Source organism: Aythya ferina, assembly GCF_964211825.1.
Source record: "Aythya ferina genome assembly, chromosome: Z".
In the NCBI taxonomy this organism is placed as follows: domain Eukaryota; kingdom Metazoa; phylum Chordata; class Aves; order Anseriformes; family Anatidae; genus Aythya; species Aythya ferina.
Genome location: NC_140299.1, coordinates 54,378,573 through 54,395,075, shown reverse-complemented (window position 1 = coordinate 54,395,075; position 16,503 = coordinate 54,378,573). Strand labels below are relative to the sequence as shown.

Sequence of the window (16,503 nt, the reverse complement as noted above, 5' to 3'; positions counted from 1 at the left end):
ACTACAAGAAAATCTTGTGTACCATACAGATTACCATTCAATCACTATAAACTCTGCATCCAAGTGATTATTAAAAGGTAGTTTCACAAACCCTAACACACACAACACACACACAAAAAAAAAAAAAGGGTACGAAATGAGGCTGAAACCCAAAAAAAGAGGGCAACGCCATTACAAATCACCATCTTGTCCATCAGTTCTAACACTACAACATGACAGTGGTTTAAGTGACTTGGACTCTGACAGAAAAATCCAGTGCTAACAAGTGGCGTGAGGGCGGATTCAGCACTTAAAAAAATGAATTCTTTGCTGTGGCCACCTGATCACTGGTTTTTGCTGTTGTTATTCAAAACAGAAAAATTCCACTTTGCAGTGAGTTGATCTTTAAGAGAATCTGAAAGGTCCAAATTGTTACAGCAACAAAATAGACTGTCTCACCAGAAGACTAGTTTCATCTGCGTGGGCTTTGACAGCCACCTTTCTGCTGTTTTAGAAGTCACTGGCTGCTGCTGTCCAACCCTTGCTGGAGAAAGCCACCTTGAGGCAAAAAATCCTTACATATCAGGTGCTTATTTTAACAGTACAGAGCACTGGCACAAGGCAATGATGAAGGCAGCTTTGTGCCTGACAATATGGGCTGAAGGTAGCAGAAGAGCAAAGGGAAGCTCTTCAGGAAAAAGACAAGTGGAAAGAGCTCTAGACCCACCACTTGCCCATCAGCTGTAATTCCCAGGTGCTGTTCTTACCCTCCAGATGCTCCACTGGCATATGTATTGTATCTCCAAAGACAACAGTCTGTATTTCCCTTCCTGATTTTTGTTCAGAGAGATTTACACTTCAATAGAGTAGTCATGGAAATGTTCTCTGAATTGCCCAATGCAGCTTAACCCGATCGCACAGAAAGAAAACAAATACCAGTTTCCTTTACCACAACCAACTCAGCACCAGCTGTGGAACTCCCATCAGCTTCACGTGCTCCACACAGCAGGAGAATTAACTGCCTCCTGAAGTCTCCCTTCCCAGCTCTGCATACAGTCATTTCATCACAAACTCAGACCTGATTCGTTTAGAGTCAGAAGTACAGAAAACAAACCACTGAACAGAATTTGTTCTTCCTTACCCAACCATGGTAATGGCACTCTGTATGTAGCTCATGGGACAGCTTAGTTCTGTTTCATAAATGAGTTGAAGATATGCTCTACATTTAGATCATTGCACAAAATTCGTCAGAATCCCTTAGAAGAAGGCACAGATCACTTTATACATAAGTAATGAATGTTGTTGAAAGTGAAAAAGTTGACATAGATAACCAATAGCTAGGCAGATAGCTCTCTCATTACAACTTCCAGTAAATAAGACAGCATTAAGAACAAAGATAGCATTAATAGCCAGCTGGAATAAGATAGACTAAATTTAAAAAAAAAAAAAAAAAAAAAAAAAACGTAATCAGTAGAAGAATGGAACAGCAGACCAACTTCAATGTTTTACAAAAAAAAAAAAAAAAAAAAAAAGGAAAGAGACAGCAATGTGAAAAACTACTATGAAAGCAGACAAATAACCACTAAAAGGCTGTTATGCTGTCAGGAGCCAGGCGTGCACAACAGCATTTCACACGGACATGAACAAACCGTGCATATACTGCAGAAACTTTCTAGTTCACAGTAGCACATCAGACAGCACCAAGTTATGAAAAAAGCAATGGCAAGTCATCAGCTAAAGCTTTTTACACTTTTTACATCAGTCTTTTTGTTTATTCTATATGAAAAGGTATCCATCATTAAAAACATTGCTGAACTTAAAGAATTACAATAGAATTGGTATTTAATTAGCATCCAAAGAGATGGCTGATAGCAACTGAAGTCTGCAGCCACACAATGAGACACAAACTATTCAAAAACTGCAGGAAGAAGATATCCTCTCAAAAGGTTCAGTCTAACCAGGATCTGACATTCCACGCAAGGAATAATCAAGCAAATAAGCAAACACTATCATTCCTATGTATCATCATAATTACATTCCAGGTATACCTTAAGTCTCCTCCAAGAGCTTGTAAAGGCAAAACCACTTTCATAACCTCTTATTGCTTCCTACCATGCGTTTCAAACCCTACATTGGTATGTGACCTGCACAGTAAAAATGGAAGTGGTATTTCAGTGCAAGATTGTAACTACTGCAGCCTCCTAGCAGTATCTGTAGGCTTGAATTTGGCTCCTCTCTGCAATTCACCAAGAGTTACTTCTGGAGATTGAACTATGCCGTAAGAGACAATCAAAATAACTTACTGAAGCTAATAAAAATGCCATGGTTGTTTGAATAGATGACACCTTCACTCTCTCCCTCCATTCTTTACAAGACAGATTAATAAAATACCTCACAAGAAAGACACAATATTAAAAGTTGGGCTGACAAGGACAGGAAGGAGAGTGCTTCGCAGCATACTCAGGACAGATCTCCACACAGCAAATCCTGAGCATTTTTAGTCTCAGGAATATAGCACATGTGGATCCCTTTGTACATTATGAATGTTTGCAAAAATCATTCCCCTGAAAAGTGCATTCCCCTGACTTTACATTAAGGGCGGGAGAAGAGCGAGCTGACTGCCCCCACCACGTTTGCATGTGAAAATTGTCAATGTCTGCAGATGGTGATAATGGATGACTAACTTGAAAAAAAGGTTACTTATTATGGGAAGCAGTAAGTGGCTAGGGAATCTGGGGGAGAAATAAAAGCAGCTCATTTTTCCCCTTGTATATGCCCCTCCACTATATGTATTTTACAACAACAGGAGGCCTAATGATGGTGGCTACAGAAGAGGAATCTGTAATCTTTTCTTTTCTCTCATAGAAGCTATCACCTGGCCACAATAACCTTACAGAATTTGAATAACTGTTACAGGTTAGAGGAAACATGTTCCTGATAAACAATTTCTGGTAGTAGCATCTAATTTTGTGCCTAAAAAGTCACATGAAAAATGACTGCAACCAATACAGAACTCTTCACACCCACATATTCAACATATTCACCAAATGAGATCTCCAGGTGCTAATAACCACTTAATACCATGAGAATCACTAGGCACAGACGGCTTCTGGTGACTTCTGTCCAGTAACTGAGAGAACTTTACGTGCTGGAAAGTAAACTGAAGAAAATTAGCTTTGTCAGCAGGCCAGAAGCTTTTTTATCTGGTCAGGCACCATTTATGCTACCTCAGAAATAAGGGATCTATGCTCATTTCCTCGTAGACAATGTCCAAGATAAGAAGCTTGACTGAAGCATTTTCTGAATATAAACATAAGTCTTCTGTGAAATGATTATGGAATAACCTGATCTTGGGAGTGATATCTACCTCAATCTAGCCAGTCAAGAAATAAAAGAAGATTAGAAAGTGCATGATTAATAAAATGGTATGCATATGAAATACTTGATTTGGTGCCACAAAGCACAATGGTGCTATTAACAAAGATAAATGTTATTAAAAAGCACCTTTCAATTAAACTGCTCCAGCTCAATGGTAGTTTGATCCAAACTTTTGGTAAAATAAGCTATTACAACAGTATTGCAAATAGGCTAGATTTTGTACTCCCTCATAGGGATACGGATTTTAGCAATAAACATCATAACTTAAAAGTGCAGATTCCAGATAAAGTAATATTAATTTATCAAACCCAGACACATTGGAAAAAGAGAGCTGGGAAGGAAAATGTATGTATCAGTTTTCCAAGGGAAAAAGTTGGGCATCTCTTCACAAGTTGTCTGAAGAGTGAGTACGACATCCCAACAGTACAAGCGTAACACCAAGACCTTTCTTTCATTAAGATTTTAACTAAATACCTGTAAGTTAATCATCATCTAGTGGCAACCCAATACAAAAAGCATGAACCTAGAGCATAAACTGGTTTATGATACAGGACCATTTTGCAATCAGTCTTAGGAAACTGTTACAGGAAAAGGTGGTTTCATCATGTAATCCATTCAACAAACAACACACATCCATGCAACTGTTCCTAAAAAGGGTAAATGCTTATCTCTAAACCTGGTGGATTTCATTCATAGAGCACAGTTTTTGGCTACGCTGCTCCCACACCAACACGAACGAACTCTTCCTCGAGTACAGACTTTTGCACGAGGCCAGAACAACGTGCGCTTGTGGGTACAAAATTCTAAGTGAGCACTTCACCAACTGGTAGCATTATGCTTGAGCTTCCCTGAAATAAAGAGTCAGTTAATCGCAAAAAACTGTATGCGGGAATGGGCGTGCAAGTCAGTAAAAGATTGACCAGCATAATGAGAAACAGACTACTGGAATCACTGGCTGTGAGACTGGGGAGCTTCTCCAAGAGCTGGCAGAACCGACCAGGCAAACACTGCTTGATGGCTTGGGGTCCACACCTCTGGTGAAAGGAATAACTCCGAGATGCAAAGAAAAGCTTTTCAAGGATTAAGGCGGCTGGTTTGAGTACAGCGTGTTTGCGTTCTGCTGAGGTGAGGAGGTGGCATTAGAAATATCTTTAACAGAAACACATTTAACAGAAGTGAGAGTCTGGAATATAGACAGCTAGTTTTAAAAATGGGTGTGTGCATTTTCGGTGGTTTGCAGGATTAGCTATTTGAACGAATGCATACAAAACCACAGAATCAGCTAGGTTGGAAGAGACCTCCGAGATCAGCTAGTTCAACCTCTGTCCTAACACCAACAAGTCCTCCACTATTCCCTCGCTTCTTGCCTTTAGTGACTCCTCAAATCAAGACCACAGTCCTTGTGTCTAGAACATATTCCATGTTTTAGACAAAAACTGTAAGCAAACCCAAACCCAATTATTAAGACAGGGGGGAAACACAAGAACACGACTTGGACTTCCAAATGTTTCTGTGTCCAAAGGTAGCTTCTGCCACTAAAACGCAAGTCCTTTTAACATGTATAAAGTTCTAAGCCACTGTCACATACAAGAGCAGAATAAAAAAGTAGGTATCTGTTAATGACAGCCTCAATACATGCTATAGGGATAATGATAAATCTGCTTCTTGTCACCTTGCGGAGATATAAAAAGTAATAGTTCGATAAGTTCCTCCACTAGGAGCAGAACAAAACAGGATGGTTTTCTTTGCACTTACCTATTTCTTCCTTACAGTCTTACCTCGCATTGTACTGATGCCAGCAGACATACCTGAAGTAACTCCAGTCCTCACTCCATGCACCCTTACCACTTTCCCCAGCAAGTCCCTCAACTTTTAACTGAGATTTGAACAAGAGGCAGTCATTAATGTGCAGGTAGTCACCTTTTCGACAGCAAGAACACGAAACTCACCACATTTTGTCTTTCCTTCTACTTCTGAGCAGCCTGTGCTACCCTCTTAATTTTGAATAATTTGTCCTACGTTTGGCAAAGGAATAAATGACCCCTCAGTTGGGTTTAGCATGAAGTATTTGTTCCGATTTAAGAAAAAAAAATGTGGGGGGAACAGTGCCACCAATCAAGTCACTGCTGTTTCCTTCCTTCCTATGTTGGAAGGACGTGACTGCAAGACTTCCAGATCGGTGCAGTAACGAGCTTCGATCAAACTTTCAATAGCAAAGAGACTTCCATTCTCACAAGTCCTCATCGCACTATTTAATTTTCATGGTCTGTTGATTTAAATATAGAGCCTCCTATTCAGTAAAAATAACCTGAGAAAATCTAACTTGGAGAACAGTAGCAAGTTGTTTATTTTTGTCTATTTAAAGTAGATTATAAAACAAAACAATGTTTACAGTATGTCTTCAGTCAGACATGAAGCATATTGTTACTTATCACAATAGCAAGGATTGCCTTTCATGCGGAATAACCTTTTTGTCTCCTCCCTTTTATTACACCTATGACTTCCACATATCATACTTACTGTTTAATACCAAAAGCCTGCATTTCAAAGAGGCAGGTGTGAGGAATATGAAACTATAAACTTCCTTCAAGACAGGACTTCAAAAGAAGTCTAGTATAAGCTGAGACATAGTATAAGGTGTGGACAGCTTCTTCCTGGCTTTTAAACTTACTCCAGTAAAACCAGGCAGGTTTTTTCTAGGTTTCCTTTAAACCCAACAGCACACCTAACCTAGCAAATTGGAGTAAAAACCATCATTGAACAAAGAAACTGAGTTTAAACCACTAAACAGTCAGGAACCCTGACAGTCTTACTGCATCTCTGAACACCACTATCAGCTTGATTTTCCGTTTAGTATCTCTTATTTCCAGTTGTGTGCCAACTGGATAACAGTTACAAAAGAAAAAACAGAAAATGTCTAACACACAGGACAATACCGTAAGACCTTGTGCATGTGTATAAACCAATACAATCCATTAAGGGAGTAGCTAAAAAGCAAAACGCTATCATCGTGCGTACTTTTCAAAACATTATGTCCACCTCCACTTCATGGGTCATATCTGGCTTAGAGCTGCAATGGAAACACTTCTACTTCTTACAGAATTTCGCAGAGAATTCAGTGTTTTACTCTGGAATTATTTCAGACCTCAGAGATCATTACCTGCCCTTTTAAGATAAAAAAAAAAAAATGAAAAAAAAAAAAAGAAAAGCTAAAAAGGCCACCTAGATTACAGTCATTTGGGAAAAAGGAAATGGAAGCTATTAAAGCAAATATAGAACTCCTCTCGAAAGAAAGTTTACATAGATCTCAGACATAGAGTTGAAAGGTGACCTCCTCCAATGCTTGTACACAGTCCCTAAGAGCAGGTTGGGCAACTGGAGGAGCTAGAAGCTGTACTTTACAGTCTTCTAGTAGCAGAGGTCTTTCATGGCACGGTAGTTAATTTCTGCCATTCCAGGCATTAGTATTATGCTAGCACTGTTATAAACTAGGTCAACTTTAGCACAACATTTTCAAAATGTTCTGTCTTGATTTTCTATGCTGACAGCAGAGCCACCAGATCAGGTTGGCTAGATCAACCCACGTAGAGAAACGAAACAGATTTCCATCAAGCAGAAGTTTACGAAATGCTTTGAAAGCTGAATCTCTACACGCTTTCAGCTGCAGTACCCCTACGCATCTTGTTAGAAAAAAAACGCCTGGCCCTTTTCTAACTAATTGTGCCTGATCTCAACAAACACCTTCAGTTCTGCACAGGTTCTGCGTTCTCTTAAACACACAGTAAAATGCCTAGGAGTGCAATTTAAATGGAAATAGTAAAGCCAGTGGAAGGGTACCGAGTTTCTATTTCTATTCACCTCGTCGCCAACCAGAGAAATTTAGGAATTGGAAAGCAGCCTGTAAGAAAGGCACGGTATGCGTCACGGTATGGACTCCTACCTGACCTGCTGCTAAAGGAAGAACCTAAAGTTCACGAGTATCCTACCAAACAACAATCAACAACCACAAATAAATAAAAACAAAAACAAAACGCAGCACACAGCAGCAAGAAGACCTGTAGCAACACATGGAGCCTGTGTCTAACTGTTCGGGCTCCATCCCGGAGACCAGCTCACGCTGGAAGATCCACACACGGGACGGAGAAGTTCGCAGGAGCCTACCCGAAGGCGCTGCCCAACTTTTCTCCCCTCGAACCCTTTGTGTTTCTGGATTCCCACCTCCTCACCCCCAAGCTGAGCTCCTCGGTGCCACGCTGGAGGACAGCCACGGAGGGCTGCCTGCAAAGACACCCAGCCGAAACGCGCCCAGAGGAACCTTCCAGACCCGCGGGGCCAACAAAGCGGGGTTTTTGGGGGGCTGGCTCCTCGGGCACAAGGATTTTCCTGCAGGAGGAAGGAAACTGGCCAGCACACATTTTTTTTGACACCTCCAAAAAGCGCCCCAGGTGGGGCAGCAGCCGGGCACCCACCGACCACACAGGACACCCCGCACCCCTCGCTTTTTATTATTATTTTATATAATTTTTTATTTTTTGGGGGGGGAATTTTTTTTCCTTTTAGGGACCCCCAGGGAGCGGGTGGGGGCCAAAATCAACCCTAAAAAAAAACCATGGGGGGGGGGGGGTCAAGGTGCAGCCCCCCAAAACCCCCCCACACACACACACAGACAGGAGGGGGGGGGGGGGAGGGACACGGGCGCCCCCTCCCCACCCCGCAGCGGTGCTGGGAGGCCGCAGGCCGCCCCCAACCCCTCGGGCGAAGGGGCCCGAGGGTGTTTTTGGTGTGTTTTGGGTATGTTTCGGGTATTTTTGGTGTGTTTTGGGGGTGCCACCGCCCCCCTCCAGCCTCCCCCCCCCCCCCCCCCCTCCCCTCCGTCCCCACTGACCTGCCGGTGTCCGATCCCGGGTGGTGGGCGCGGGGGTGCTCAGGGGGTGGAGGGGAGGGGGTGCTGAGGGCTGTCTGTCTGTCTGTCCGGCTGTCTGTCCGGCTGTCCCCCTGCCCCACCGACCTTCCCCGGGCGCTGCAGCGAGCGAGGAGGAGGAGGAGGAGGAGGAGGAAGATGGGGAAGGGGGAGGGAAACCGGCCCCTCGTCCCCTCCCCCCTCAAACGGGAAAGGGAGAAAAAAAAAAAAAAAGAAAAAAGAAAAAAAAAATAAGGTTAAAAAAAAAAAAAATAGCGGCCGGGGGAGGGGTGCTGCGGGCAGTGAATTAAAAGGCTGGGCCCGGAGTTTAAAACAAAGAGGCGGAAATCGCCGAGCGCGGCCCGAGCCCAGCCGAGCCCAGCGGGGGCGCCGCGATCAGCGCGCATGCGCGCGGGGCGCTCGGCAGGGCCCGGCGCTCGGGGCCTCCCCCCCCTCCCCTCCATCCCCTCCCCTCCCCTCCCCTCAGCGGGGCCGCCCCGCGCCTGCGTGCGTGGCGGGGGGGGGGAGGATGGAGGGGGGGTGGTTTGTGGTGGGGTTGGGAAGGGGGTTGAGGAGTGTGGTGGGCTGCGTGGGGCAGGGCTGCTTGCACAAGGATGTGAAGGGGGAGAATGTGTCCTGCCCGAAGTAATGGGGGTGTGCGCAGCTAGCTCTGCCTCAAGAGGAGGGGCGTGAATAGAAGCAGGGCACCATGAGGGTTGGAGAAGCCCTCCAGGATCACCTGGCACAGCCATCCCCTACCACCACTGTCACCACTGAACCCTGTCCCCAAGCACCACGTCCAGCCTGTCCTTGCACACCCCCAGGGACGGTGACTCCGCCACCTCCCTGGGCAACCCGTCCCAGTGCCTGACTGCTCTTTCTGAGCAGAAATGTCTCCTCACTGCCAACCTGAACCTCCCCTGGCACAACTTGGGGCCATTCCCTCTGGTCCTATCACCATTTACCTGTGACAAGACACCAACCCCCAGCTCCCCACACCTTCCTTTCAGGCAGCTGCAGAGAGCAATGAGGCCTCCCCTGAGCCTCCTCCAGCCCAAACACCCCCAGCTCCCTCAGCCACTCCTCACAGGACTTGTGCTCCAGGCCCCTCACCAGCTCCATGGCCCTTCTGACTGACTGACTGGAAAGCAAACCTGTTGGAAGCACTGTGTGGGTTCTGGGGGACAACATGAGCCACCAGTGTGCCCTGGCAGTAATGAAAAATACCCGAATCTTGTGATCCTACCGGACCAGTGCACTGGGGGAACATCATTGTTCCTTTAAATTGGCACTTGTTAGAACAAGCCTGGCATGCAGCCTTCAGTTTTGGGTGCATCAATATGAGAAAGTTATTGATAAACTTGAGTAAGTCCAGCAAAAAGACCTCCAGCATAGTAGGGGGACATTGTGATGGGACAGAAAGGAAAAAAAAATAAAAATAAAGAGATCTCTGAGAATAATTAAACTTTGGAAGAGGTTTCCCAGACAGGCTGTGCACTATGCATTTTAGGAGATGTTGAAGATCAGCCTAGACAAAGCCCTGCTTTAAGGTAGAGGTTGTACCTCCGGGTGTCCCTTTCCACTTGAATGTTTCTGTAATCCAGGGATTAATTGTCAAGCAGAGAAATCAAAAAAGGCCAGGCAAATTCAGATTAACAGTATCTCAGTTGGCTAAATCACCCTGGGAAGACAGCAACTTCCTCGATCTGCTGAAAAGCAACATTGCCTTTTAGATCATGTGTGAATACGTTGGTCTAGGTGACTAATTTTGCAACGAGCTGTTGGCTGCTTTTTCCATGCTTCGCCTTTCACCTTGGCTGACATATATATATATTTATATCACATATATATGGGACTTTACATATAGTATGTATATATGTAAAATGTATTTTGACATCTCTTTTACACTTTTTCCACTTATATTATCATGTTTCTTCTTCACAGCAGTCTCTGAAGATGCATATCAAGAGTATAAAAAAATTCCTTATACCGACTTTTGCAAAGCTGACACGCATTTCATCTCAAGTTTTGTTCCTGGAGATGCAAGATGCAAGTTCTTGTACATGCAAGAAAATCTAGTTATTTTACAAACTTAGTTTAGAGAAATGCTTAGGAAATCTGAGTGTACTTCAAGTGTTTTAACAACACCAGAATTGTACAAGTGCTGTTCTAGCACTAAGTCAGTCATGATATTTTGGAAATAGAATCATGATTTTTAAAAAACTTGGGAAGACACCACTGGCATTTCTCACTAAATTTGTGGTGAATTTGGGGGTGCTTTCAGCCCCAAAGCCTCCATTTTTCTGCTGATGACTGGAGAAATCTCTTAACAATAAAGGAAAGGTGATGAGCATTTATTGATATTCACAGACTGGTTGAGGATAGAAGAGACCTCTGGACATCATGCAGGCCAGCCTCCCTGCTATGTCTAGCTACCTACATAAACATAGCTCAGTTCCCTTCAGGGGATTGTTCTTTAAATACAAAAAGACCTAGCCATATCCCTACTGTTAAATGATGAACTTTACAATGAAAAACAAACAAGCAAGCAAATAGCAATGACAACAAGTCATGCACAGTTCCTGGGAGTTCGGCATCTGGGTTCTTCCCCTCTTAGCACTGGTAGCTGCTCCAGCAAGAGGAAGGCTTTCTGCAACAATCTGCATTGTGCAGGGCAGTGTGCTGACCTTTAACTCTCACCTTAGTTAAGTTACCTCCCTGGCTGGTGCAATTCAGCAGAGGGGTTGCATTTTTTATGACCATCAATTATCATTTGGCTGCTAACGTACCAGACTACACATATACAGAACACTGGTAAGATTCCTGATTACTTACACATGTGGAAACCACTAATATAACAACTTTAATTTCAGCAGTTCAGTTTCAGGTACATTCCCAGACAACCTGTGTGAAATCAAAAGCAGAGATGGAAAGATCAGAGGTAAATACCGGAGAGAGAAGCAGGCTACAGGGGAACATGGATGTTTGGAAAAAACTTCTTCTATTATGAGCTTAACTATTGCTGCTGTTAATTGCAGGGGTAAGGGTTTCTTAAGCATATAGGCTCCAGGCTGTTAGAATGCAGTACCACGATGTCCTTTCCCTTGGGGACTTATTTCTTTTAATCTAAGTTGCAGCCTTGATAGGAAGCTGAGATGCAAAGTGTGACGATATGACAATGAAACTTTGCAGAATGCCATCTATTCCCTGTGATTAGCCAAGGAACCCTCTGCACAAGGCATGATTGGCTCTGTGCTGGGTCTGGCTGGGATGGAGTTGACTTACCTTGCAGCAGCCCATACAGTGCTGCGCTCTGCACCTGTAGCTAGAGCAGCAGTGGTATCACACCAGTGTGCTGTCTATCACTGAGCAGTGCTGGTGCAGCACCAGGGCAGCTGACCTAAACAAACCAAGGGGATATTCCATACAGTGTGGTGTCACGCTCAGCAATAAATGTGGGGAAGGGGAAGAAGAAGGGAGGGCTTTCCTCATCAAGACATCTGCCCTCCCAGATAACCACTACATGTATTGAAGCTCTGCTTCTCAGGATGTGGCCAAACATCACTTGCTGATGGCAAGTAGAGAATATTTTTTTTTCTCACTCTCTGTGTTTCCACATAGCCTTTGCTTATTTTTTCCCTCTTCCTTCTCCCTCTATTTAAATTATCTTTATCGCAACATGAGTGTTTTGTTTGTTTGTTTTCTCTTTCCAGTATACTTTCTTCTCCCCCTCTTTTCCTGAGGAGGGGGAGTGACAGAGCAGTTGCGGTGGAGTTCAGCTGCCCAGCCTAGTAAAACCTCCACAGGCTCCCATCTCTTCAGGTAACCACAAGAGTTCCTCACTTCTTTTTCCAACCTGTTGCTGTGAGACCAGCGTATAAACCTGCACGGGGATGCAGCTCTGCGTCAGCTGTGTTTCCACCCTGCTGAAATTGACCTGTTGCATTGTCCCATACATAGCTTGAACCATCCACACGTGTTGCCAGTCACAGTACTGAATTTAGGCCAGTGTGCAATTCATGGTCCACCTGCTACCCCAAGTCGTTTTCTGAATATGATCAGTTCTCACCCTAGTTCTGCCAAACAGGGAGAAAGCAGGAATCTATCTCGTATATTGGCTGTCCACTGCTGAGCAAAACCAACCTAGCATAGGGCTTCACCTATTTCCAGTATTTGCATTTTTTTTCCTAAGACTATCCAAGGAAAGAAGGAGGTTCATTTATCTTCCAACTCAGGTATACAGCCTCCATATATTTTCAAGATTTTTTTTTTTTCCTGCTGTATACATGTTGTAATAGACAAAATGTTCCTTTACACAAAGTGTTCCATGTAAGCTGTATGTTTATACTAAAAGTACTTACACTTAGGGTTTTATAGTAAACTACTGATTTAAGTCAGGCATTCTCACCAGTCACTTCTTGTTCACTCATCTTTAACACCTCTATGTTTCCTGACTGAAATTTCAGGCATCAGTTCCTAAAGGAGTTGCATTGTCTAAGAAGGGTAGGAGAGACAAGAGACACACTCAGATACCTGGTTCTCCCCTGTAGCACACTTGTTTCCCAGGATGGTGTATCGGAGATCCTGTTCATGTTTCCCTTTGGAGATCAGGCATAGTGCAGGCAGGCACGCAGTGCATGGTGTGTGTGTTTCAGTAGGGTCATGTACAGGAGAGAACAGTTCAGACAGCACTCTTCAGCTGCAACATACCACCCTAAGTGCAGGAGAAGGCAGTACATCAGTCTGAATGTCATATGGGAACTTCCCAAGTGATTGAATACCTACCATCATTGGCCAACAAAGATCAGACAGGAAGAGAGGGAGGGAGGGAGGAAGGGAGAACAAGTGTACGCACAGGTGACTCACCTGGGAGTGTTGATCCTGCCCGTTTGCATTTCAGGCTGAGCCTCTCTTCAGGAGCCTTGATGAGCTCCAGGAGCTGTCTGTAGGGCAAATGAGTGTCTGGGCTGTCCGAGGTCTGTATGAAATGTCGCAGTGCTGATGCAGGTAGCATGGGGAATAAACAAGAGGCGTTAGAGAAGTACGCACACCTTCAGGGCTATGACCTCGTTGGCATTGCAGAGGTGTGGTGGGATGGCTCCCGTGACTGGAGCGTTGGAATGGAAAGGTACAGGCTCTTTAGGAAGGACAGGCAGGGGAGACGATGGGGAGGCATCACCCTCTATGCCAGTGAGCAGCTGGAGTGCATGGAGCTCTGCCTGAGGATGGGTGAGGAGCTTATGGGTCCCTTTTATTAAAAATATATATATATATATATTTTATTATATTTTATTAAAGGCAGGGGCAGGTGAGGTTACAGTGTGGGGCTGCTGCAGGCCACCCAACCAAGAAGACCGAGTGGATGAGGCCCTCTATAGACAGACAGAAGCAGACTCATGTTCACAAGCCCTGGTCTTCACGAGGGATTTCAACCACCCTGATATCTGTAGGAGGGACAGCACAGCAGGGCATAGGCTGGTTCCTGGAACAAAGGAGGTTCCTGGAGTGCGCTGATGACAGCTTCCTTCTCCAAGTGACAGAGAAGCCAACGAGAAGAGATGCTGTGCTGGAACTCATTTTCACTGACAAGGAGGGAGGGAGCACGGCAGACTAGCTACCCCGGGCTTTGGGAGAGCAGGCTTTGCCCTCTTCAGGGATCTGCTTTGTCTTCTTCAGGGGTCAAGTACCACGTGTCAGCGCTCCGGTGGGAAGAAGGGCCCAGGAAAGCTGGTTAATATTCAAGGATCACATCCTTCAAACTCAGGAGCAATGCGTCCCAGCAAAGAGGAATTCAGGCAAAAACACCAGGAGGCCTGCATGGAGCTCCTGCCAAACTCAAACAGAAACAGGAGGCCTAAGAGGGTGGAAACAAGTAATAACGCTAAAGCTTTATTAGAATTACATTTGGCCACGGACATCAAGGGCAACAAGAAAGGGTTCTGTAGGTACATTGGTGATGAAAGGAAGATAAGGGAAACTGTGGGCCCTCTCCAGAAGGAAATGGGAGACATGGTCACCTGGGATATGGAGAAGGCTGAGGTACTCAGTGACTTTTTTTGCCTCAATCTCCACTGGCAAGAGCTCTAACCCTACAGCCCAGGCCCCAGAAGGCAAAGGCAAGGACTGGGAGAATGACGAACTGGCCAGTGTAGGAGAAGATCAGGTGTGAGACCACCTATGGAACCTGAAGGTGCACAAGTCCCTGGGACCTGACAAAAAGTATAAAACTCATTTCACAGTGTATAAAAAGGGTATCACATGTGAGTCGGTGTTACAGGTTTTCCACATTGTTAAGACTATTGATCAAGTGTCATACTAGAAAAAATAAACAAGAGGAAGTGCAGGAGAATAAACAGGTCTAGAAAATAGGACCTCAGGTGACACGGGGAGCTTGGGTTTAGTCTAAATGAGGGAGAAACATCAGAAATAGATTCAAGTTTTGAGGTATTTGGGTGGATATTTTTCCAGTGTCCAATGTGGATATATATCTATGGGATATAATCGCCACAGATTCTCTATCGTGGAAGACTAAGAAGAGGCTAAGCAAGCATCTACCAGGGACTGAAGGCTCACAACAAACACATCCATAAATCCAGCTGAATCTGCCTTGGATGGGTGCACGGTGTGAGGGAAGGAACAAACAAACAAGCAAGCAAGCAAACCAGCCAAGCAAGAAGACAAACAAATAAACAGCAGCAGCAACACCAACAACAAAAACAACTAGAAGGCCTCCTTGCAATTTCTCTGACTCTCTTTTTTAATTATTATTATTTTATTATTTTTATTTATTTTTCTTTTTTTTTTTTACTTTTATTTCTGAGAAACTACCTTCCAGCACATCCTCTAAGAAACTGTCCTGATTCAAATGGGCCTTCAACAAGACTTCATCTTAAGTGAACTTCATGTACCCACCAGTTGCTTCTGTATAGATTTCCAATACAGGAACTGTTTACCAAACATATGGAGCTATATTTTTACAGTAACCATAGCCTTCACTCCTGGAATTAAAATAATTTCAGTGAACCATTCAAACCAGTTAGCCTGCAGATACTTCTTAGTAAACCACAGACATAATCTCTAGAAGCTCCCAATCAAGTCCATTTCTTCCTGAAAACGCGGCAGCTATGTTTGATTTTTGCATCCTGATTTACTTTTGCGAGTGTCTAATTTTAGCTTCATATTTAGTGTGATCAGGTCCCACTGGAATTTTCCTTGCTCTGGGGTGAATCACTGCACTGTAGAGGGATTAGCATGTATAGTGCTCCTCTGCTTTTCTTCTACAGTTTTTCTTTCTCTCATTCTGTATTCATCTGATTATCTAATTCCAGTTGTATCTTCTTACTGTATTCTTTATCTTCTGGATGGTACTCCATTTATAAAGACAAACTTGTTTCAGTTTCTTAATATGTCTTTTAATGCACAGTTTTCACATCAGAATGGCTTTTCTCTTATTACATTGGCTCAGTCAGCCCAAAACATTTTTGCTGCTTGCTATAATAGTCCCACTAACACAGGGTCTGTATCCCCAAGTTTCAATCAATTTTCTCCACATTAACTAGAGAATACTTGCTTTATATCATCTATTGTCTTGTGGGCACATGCTGCCTTCCATGGAAAGATGCCTATAGCTCATGCAGTGATCTCCAGCATGGCTGGGGGCTTCCAATGGCCCCTTGGAAGGCTTCTTTTTAGGCTTTTGCTGAGCGTCCTTACACTTTGACTGAGCTTTCCGTTTCTCTGCAAGGTTTCCCTGCAGTATTTTTCACGATGATATTACAAGAGATTTATCTATTGTCTTGCAAGTATCCAGCCAATGCCATGCCCTGTATGCTATCTCAAAGCATGCTCCCTAGTAAGTAAACTGTCCCGATAACTCACCCAGGCTGAGCTGGCCATGCAGTCAGGATTTGTAAACAAGTGTTTTAGGACCGGCTTTGTTGTGGCAGAAGGAACGTGGGGACATGCTGATGACATCCTAAAGCTTGTCAGAATTAATGTCAATAGCAGAAAAGTTTCTGCTGAGGTACCAGAAGGGAAGTGTTTCAAGTGCTGCTGCAGTCTTTGAGGTGAAGCATGGTGTTCTAGGAATCAGCAGAGACGCAGAGGGAGAAAAGGAAGCTCAAGAAGAGACAGTTGCTACCACCAATGGACCGCAAGAATTCATCATATTCAGGTGGCAATCATGCTTATTTCTCAGCCTGTTACAGCACCAGGCTCTATTTGGAGGAGAAACAGGATGTCTAAAA

At 44.1% G+C, this 16,503-nt stretch overlaps 1 protein-coding gene across 5 annotated transcripts in view; it reads right to left on the bottom strand.

Moving 5' to 3' along the window:
- PCGF3 (polycomb group ring finger 3) overlaps positions 1-8,633 on the bottom strand; it is a 58,064-nt gene extending 49,431 nt beyond the window's left edge. For 3 of the 5 annotated variants that reach the window (XM_084503899.1, XM_084503898.1, XM_084503901.1), the window contains exon 1: positions 8,243-8,633. The gene's annotated coding sequence lies outside the window, so the exon portion shown is untranslated. Of the gene's footprint in view, positions 1-746; positions 847-7,575; positions 7,597-8,242 lie in introns of those variants that run through there. The other 2 variants (XM_084503902.1, XM_084503900.1) reach the window with 2 other exon arrangements.
- Positions 8,634-16,503: the final 7,870 nt, after the last annotated feature.